Source organism: Lactuca saligna, chromosome 1, assembly GCF_052625555.1.
Source record: "Lactuca saligna cultivar CGN05327 chromosome 1, ASM5262555v1, whole genome shotgun sequence".
NCBI lineage: Eukaryota > Viridiplantae > Streptophyta > Magnoliopsida > Asterales > Asteraceae > Lactuca > Lactuca saligna.
Genome location: NC_136417.1, coordinates 4071591 through 4079917, shown reverse-complemented (window position 1 = coordinate 4079917; position 8327 = coordinate 4071591).

Sequence of the window (8327 nt, the reverse complement as noted above, 5' to 3'; positions counted from 1 at the left end):
TCTATTGATTTCATTGATTTTTTTTTCCGATTCATTTCGTTATTCTAATCCTACTTGTTGTTTCAACAATGTCTGAATCAAATCCATCAAGTTTATCTTCCAATTTGAATGTTTCTAATCTTGTGTTCATCGGATCTTATGATGATTCGAGTACAACTCTCGTTTCGAATATCTTTAATGGTTTCGGATTCACTTCATGGAAGTTATCTATGATCATAGCTCTTTCAGCGAAAAACAAAATCGTTAATGGATCGATTCCACAGCCTGTAAGTACCTCAAGCACATATTCAAATTCGAATCGTGCTAATTCGATGGTGATCAACTGGATCTTGAATTCACTTGATAAAAGTATTGTGGAAAGTGTCTTGTTCCTTTAAACTGTTGTTGAGATTTGGAAAGAGCTGAACCAAAGGTATGAACAATCTGATGGAACTCTTATTTACCATATTCAACGGAAGCTCTATTCAATTATTTAAGGATCAGATAATTTTTCTACATCACAAAATTGACTAAAGTCCGAGATGAATTACGAATGGTGTAAAAAAATTTCTGCATGTACTTGTGAAGTCAGAATAGGAATTAGTAAATTCATTGAGAATCAAAAATCAATCTGGTTATTGATGGGGTTAGTGAATCCTACAAGGTTATTCTTGGACAAACTCTTATGATGGTGCCTCTTCCTTCCATTGCTACTACTCCTTTTATTCTTCAAGAAGAAAGACAAAGAGGTATTCACACATCTTCTCCTCTTAATCCTAATGCAATTGCCATGAATGTTACTTCTTAAAATGTTGGTTCAAAGAAGGCTATTACCTGCAATCATTGCAAGAAACCCGGACATGTCAAATCTCAGTGTTAAAGACTCTATGGTTTTCATGCCGACTTTAAGTTCACTAAGAATAAGAAAGAAGACTCAAGATCGAATGTGTAACAAATTGATGTTTTCCACAAAAATTTTCATTTTTAATTCAACAAAACCACAAGTGACATAAATATCCAAGTCATAAAAAATCCCAAGTACGTCAATACAGTCATCCAAATCAGCGTATCAAAAAGGTGAAAATCATAAAAACTGTGAGCTAGAGTGTACAGTTAAGCCTTTGCCTCCTGCGATCATCTGAAGTACCTAAAACACATAAATCAACAAGTGTAATCATAAAGCTTAATGAGTCCTTTCCAAAATATCCATACATCACAACATAATAAACAACTATGGGTTATCAGTAACCATAGGGATTATCAGTAATCCCAATGGGCTAACCACACGCCCTGTGGTCTAACAGCATGTTCCAGAGGTTATCAACAACCCTAAGGATTCTCAGCAATCCCAAATTATCAGCAGTACAATTCAATGCATACATAACAATAATCAACAGTTAAGACCCACCTGCTCACAAAAAAAATTACCACAAGTGAAAGGACTCGCCTTGCGAATAACAGCTAGAACTACATCAGCTCTCACACATATAGTAGACAGGAGCAACAAGACACCTAACATTAGAAAAGACATGCTCTTTCAGCCTACATCCTTAAAACCCTAATTGTACCCCAAAGTCAACCATGGTCAAAAATCAAACCGGGTTAACTTCAGCTATCAGTTACGTCGTGATTGCCCATAGGTCACCTCGTGACTTAAAAAAGACAAAATAGTCACAAACACCACATTTCACGACATGACATCCTATCCCTCACGTCATGAGATCCGATATGGACAACTTTGAACATTAAGCTCTTAATCTCTTAAGCTACTCCTTGAGACTTTCCAGAGGGTCTTCCATAACCCTAAGGACCATAAAAATCGTTGCTTTTCATTCATGCATGTCCAACGCATTACTTGGACACTACTAGGTCAATAAGACTGAAATGGGATCAAGGCTCATGCTTGGAGTCTAAAATCAACACCAAACCTCAGATCTGGAACTTATACTACATAAATTGTATCAATGATCCATAAAGTTGCTAACTTTATGGATCCCATGCATGCTACCCAACCCAACCATGAAAAGAGAAGCATAAATCTTAGATCTAGCATGCATAAGAGATAAAGGAAATAGATTTAGGACTTACAAAGGTCCATAAGTATTGCAAGATGATGAGGTAGGAGCTTGATTGCCAAAAGAATGCACCCAAGGAGCCTTCTTCTTCTTCAAAGAGACAAAAACCACCAAATGAGCTCTTCAAGGTCACCAATGGAGGCTAGGAACGATTTGGGCAGGAAGGAAGTGATGGAGGTTGAGGGTGTGCAAACCGTCACCTCCCACTTTTCTTAAATAAGGAGCAAAACACGAGATTATGGTTATCCTAATCTCACAACGTGAACACCTGTGTGTCACATTGAAGTTGCAAGAGCCTTGTATTATCAATCTGGATTAGGAAACATATGTATTGGGGTGAATGTGTTAAGACTATAGTTCATCTTATTAACATAATGCCATCTTCAGTTCTTCAAGACAAGATCCCTTATAAGTTACTATATGGGACTAAAGTTGATTTTTCCTTCTTAAAATCATTTGGTTGCATATGTTTTGTAAAAACTAATCCTATTGGAAGGGATAAATTTATGGAGAAAGCTTAATCATGAATTTTATTGCGTATCCCTATGATCGTAAAGCTTACAAACTCCTAAATCTTCAAACCAACAAGATTTTAGTATCTAGAGATGTGAAATTTTTGTAAGAAATCTTTCCTCTTCATTCAGTGATGTCTACATCACAACTATCTTCTTCATTCTATATTCCTACATTTATCAATCAAAATGAAGATTACTCTTTTGTTTCACCTGATAATAGAGAGTCTAATGACAATAATACCCCTATTCATGATTCGCCTAAGATTTTGTCCCCAAGTCCTTCTCCTGATGCACATATATTACAAAGAAGTACCATATTTTCTCATCCACCATCTCATTTACATGATTATGTTTGCAATCTTGCTAATTCTCATGACCAATTACATTTCTACAATCATATTATCATGGATTTGTGCATTCCTTCTGTTCAGTCTCAAGATTTCACTTCTATTGCTTTTAATGCTCAAGTTACTGTTGTTGTGCCTGTATTCTTTCTTGAAGCTAAAGACAATCCTTTTGGGGAAGAAGCTATACAAAAGGAGTTGGAAGCTTTATTAACTAATGGAACATGGGACATTGTTAATTACCCAAAGGCAAAAAGCCTATATTATGTCGATGGGTATACAAAATAAAGTACATGGTTGAAAGAAGTATTGAAAGATACAAGGCAAGATTGGTTGCAAAGGCATTTACTCAAAAAACCAGTGTTGATTATGATGAGACATTTTCCCCAGTTGTCAAGTTGGTACTGTTAAATGCATAGTAATTGTTGCAGATAAAAGGGGGTGGCCAATTCAACAACTTGATGTAAATAATGCTTTTCATCATGGTGATCTCCATGAAGAGGTTTACATGAAACATGGTTCTCCTTCACTTGTTTGTAAACTCAGAAAGTCATATGGCTTGAAACAAGCCTTGAGGCAATTGTATGCAAAACTTTCACATGCTCTACAATTGAAGGGTTACTCTCATTCTCTTAATGATCACTCACTGTTCATAAAAAGGTAAAAGGACATAATCGTCATAATTGAAGTATATTTTGATGATATACTCATTATAGAGGATGATGATCAAGAAATATCTCAAATAAAATTGTTCCTAGATGATTGTTTCAAGATTAAAGATTTAGGAATCATTAATTTTTTGCTTGGAATGGAATTCAATCATAATTCCAATGGAATTGTTTTTCATAAACAAAAATACATAAGAGAGTTTAGAAACATCAAAGTAACTTTAGAGAAAACATCAATTTCATGAGAGCAAGCTCAAATTTAGGGGAAAAAAACTGTTGTTATGATATTGAAGCTACAAAATCCCTATATGTTCAAAATCAAGTTAGTAATTCTAGTTATTTATTAATCAAGACTAACTTACAACTCCAATCAAATACATCTAGTGTGTTTGATTTTTGGATTTGGAGATTACTCCTAGCACTAACTCGAAATCTAGAGAATGAAGAAGATGCATGGTACATTGCCAATGCTCCTTGCTTAACTCTAACATCAATGCTTCAATCTCCACCCAAAAACATTCTCAAATGTTCAAAATCACCCTTGGTTTCTTCTTCCCTTTCTAATTCTTGATTTCGACTCAAATTGGGAATGAAGAAAGATTATTAGCTTTTAATAATTCCTTTAGCTTTATAGTTTCATACTTTGACCAGTAATAAGCATAAGCACCTCGTCTCTCCTATATCTCACAATGTTTTTAACTTTTTGGTCTACAAGATATTAATTTGTTAAATCTTTGTCAAATACTAGGCATTTTCCTAATTTACCAAATTAACCATAGTTTTATATATTTGACTAAATAAACAATTTAATCTTATTAAAGTATGAATTTTCTCCTTTCAACCTGATAAATAAATTGTTTCCTTATTATTTCCTATTTATTTCACCATTTTATTTATTTATTTATTTTAATAAAAGCCTTACCGCACAAGAGTTGTTGTGAAAATAACAACTACAATGTTAAAAAAAATAATAATAATAATAATAATAATCTTACCGCACAACCAATGACCTCAAAGAACCACTCAAATTGTTTATCTTCATCCGGCTTAATGTGGACCGCAATGTCCAAATTTGTCTTTTTCAAATTGTGACAACATTAGAAGTTTAAATAATGATTCTTCACGATCCTCCTCATAAGGTCTATTGGTCTAGCCAGGTCTGGCCCAAAGAAGGTTTAGGACATGCGATCGGATAGAACGCCGAAAAAAAAAGGGCCGAGATTTAGCCAAATTATCTAATAAAAGTATATATATATATATATATATATATATATATATATATATATATATATATATATATATATATTAAATATTACTAAAAGAGAAACTTTATGATATCATCTTAAATAATCTGGACCATGGATTGTATTTCAATCTTATTTTTTCCACCCTTAGATCAAATTGCTGACATCATCTTCCCCATATGGAATGTATTTAATTCCAATAAATGTTTTCCAATCATCAATCAATAACTTACATTCATTGAAATGAAATGTATTTAATTCCAATAAAAGCTTTCCATATTTTACATCTTGAATTTTCAGTTATGAAGATTTTAATATGATCAATTTTAAAAATATATTACTAACAAATCATTTCAATCAAGGCCTTAATATTAACCATTAATATAAATCCGTTTATATTAGTAAACCAGTAATATAAAATCTTTTTTTATTAGGAAATCATTAATACCGAAAAATCATATTCAAATTATCACATACATATACGATTCATCATTGAATCCACGACTCACATTTATTTTCAATCGATTCTTTTCTTCAAACCTTCTCCTACAACATCGTTAATATTGCTTATAACTTCCATCATCATTCTCTGCTATCAACATTCGCTCTTGTGCGCTAGAAGGTCAGTACCTTTTTTCGCTTTTTATATTTTTTTCGATCATTTTTTGTTCTTATATCAAATGTATGTATTCATATATTTCGATTTTGTTTGTCACAAATTACATGAAATCAGTTAACTACTTTTCTGAAACTTTTTAAATAAACATGAAAAGGTATTAGGTACCTTTAACAAAACAAAAATTAACTATCCTAGGAACTCACATTAATTACGAAAATGTTACTTTTATATATTAGAGATGATTATGATTTTTTTTTTAATTTTTATGTCATAAGAGTCCGGCTAATTTTGGCATCATTTTAAAATATCATTGAAATTATTATGTTTTTATATATTATATCAACCTATTTTTTTTATCTTCGTATAGTAACAATAAAATTTATTAATTTACACAACAAATATAGATATTTCAAATTTTGTAATATTATTATACCTTACAAAATACAACTCCTTCCAAAATAAATTTTCATCAGTAATTTCATCCATAATTTCAACAAATTTAAATTTGTATTTTATTTATATAAATTTTTTTTAATGATCCCTGATTTTTTTCTCCAAAAGTATATCAAACATTTACGTTTTAGATAATGCTGCCCTATTATAATTATTATTTTCCAAAAGTATATCCGTTTAATGAGAAATTTGATATAATAAAGGAAGTGAATGTTAATTAAATGAGATATATATTCCATAATTATTACATGAGTTTATTAAAAAAATTTATATCAAGGTGTAAACATTAAACATTTTTAAAGTGAAATTTCAGAATACATACAAACGATAATGTTGTACAATGAAATATAAAATTGAATACACTAAAAAAAAAAAAAAAAAAAAAAAAAAAAAAAAAAAAAAAAAAAAAAACTCTATTAAAGCAGTCAATCTTGAAAATAACATAGTTATAAAAAATTATAAAGTAAGATTAACATTATAAGATATTAGGAGATTTGTAAAAAGTACATTTAATAAAAGCGTTACGGTTATTACAAAAAATAAGACCGTTAAGATTAGTGAAAATACAATATATAAACTAAATTATCACGATAGTAATGAAATGTCATTATTTGATATTTCATATAATTGACAGATATATCAAATTAAATTGATGATATACTAAAATTATTCAAAATTGCGCCAAAACTAATGCAAAATTTTTGCGAACACTAAATAAATAAGAACAAACATAAAAGCTAGCAATTTATATTTATAATCAATTTAAAATAAACCAATCATGATTTAGAAAAGAATCTCCATTGATGATATACTAAAATTAAATCTATATAACATTTAACATTTTATAAATTATATTACATAACTTTATTTGAATAAATAAAATAGTTGTTAATATTTAATACAATAGAAAAAACGGTATATTAATTGTCAATATATGTTTAAATTAGGTAACATTAGTATGCAATGAACGTCTAATTAAAATGCTTATAAATATATATATATATATATATATATATATATATATATATATATATATATATATATATATATATATATATATATATATATATATATATATATATATCATAACTATATAACACGAGGAAAATCGTTCAACTAATAAAACAAAAAATGATATCTACAAAAAGATCTTTCAATGATTATATATATATATATATATATATATATATATATATATATATATATATATCGTTTTCAATGTATTTTCTACATATTTCAATAATACCAATAGTTATATATTTTTTTTATAATCATTATACAATATCTATAAACGATTATATGTTTTTTTATGCGTTTCCCGCGTTTAATGCGGGCTATAATCTAGTATATATATATATATATATATATATATATATATATATATATATATATATATATATATATATATATATATATATATATATCTTTACTACTTATAAATGAAATCTAACTATTTCTATAAATAGATTGAATATAATAATATTATTTTTTTAAGACGTACAAACGATTAAGCTAATATTACAAACAACCATTAATAAAATAATATTAAATTTTAAATTTGTTTTGATTCCTTATATTTCTCAGCAAAATCCTAATTTCATGGTCATTCAAAATTTAAAACCTTTTCATCCTAATACGCTTCAACAAATATCCTTTAAATGTTGCATTTGCAGCTGATTAAAATATCTCATAGCAGACGTGTGTTTGTTCTCTCCACCTTATAAACCCTGCTATAAATCCCACTGCCATGAAGTATTTCCCTTATAAACCCTAATCGTTTTTCTCCCTCTCTTAGACGAAGACAATGTGTTTTTTTTAAGAAAAAAAGTTTGAAAATATTCCAATTTCTCAAAAAAATTTACCCCAAATGCGAAACTGGGTAAAATTTTCCATTTTGCGAATACTACAGGGATGCGAAATGAAAATTCTGCACTTTTGTCTTTTTATGACCCCATTTTGCGAAGTTGGACCACTTATATTATTTCTTGAAAAGATCAGGTGCCAAATGCGAAACTCTAAGCTTTCTTCCCCAATTCGCATTTATACATTAAAAACTTCGCATTTTCATTCAAATTCTTCGCATCTTGCATCCATCCGTCTTTGAGTTCATTCGCATTTCATCGCATTAACTGAGAAATTAATCAATTGTCTCATATTCGCATTTCAGTTGTTTGAGAAACCCAGATACGAACCCAAATGCGAAACCCACTGATTTCAAATGCGAACCAACCAAAAATCATCAACCACGTACTTGTGTCACCAAATGCGAACTGAATATCACCATTAAATTCTCCTCGCATTCCATAGATGCGAACACAATCCAGATCTCCGACTCCAAGCTTGCGAAATCAAAATCAATTAACCTCAAACAAATCGTGAACTTCTTATGCGAACTGTTTTGACCCACAAAACCAAATGCGAACTCAATTG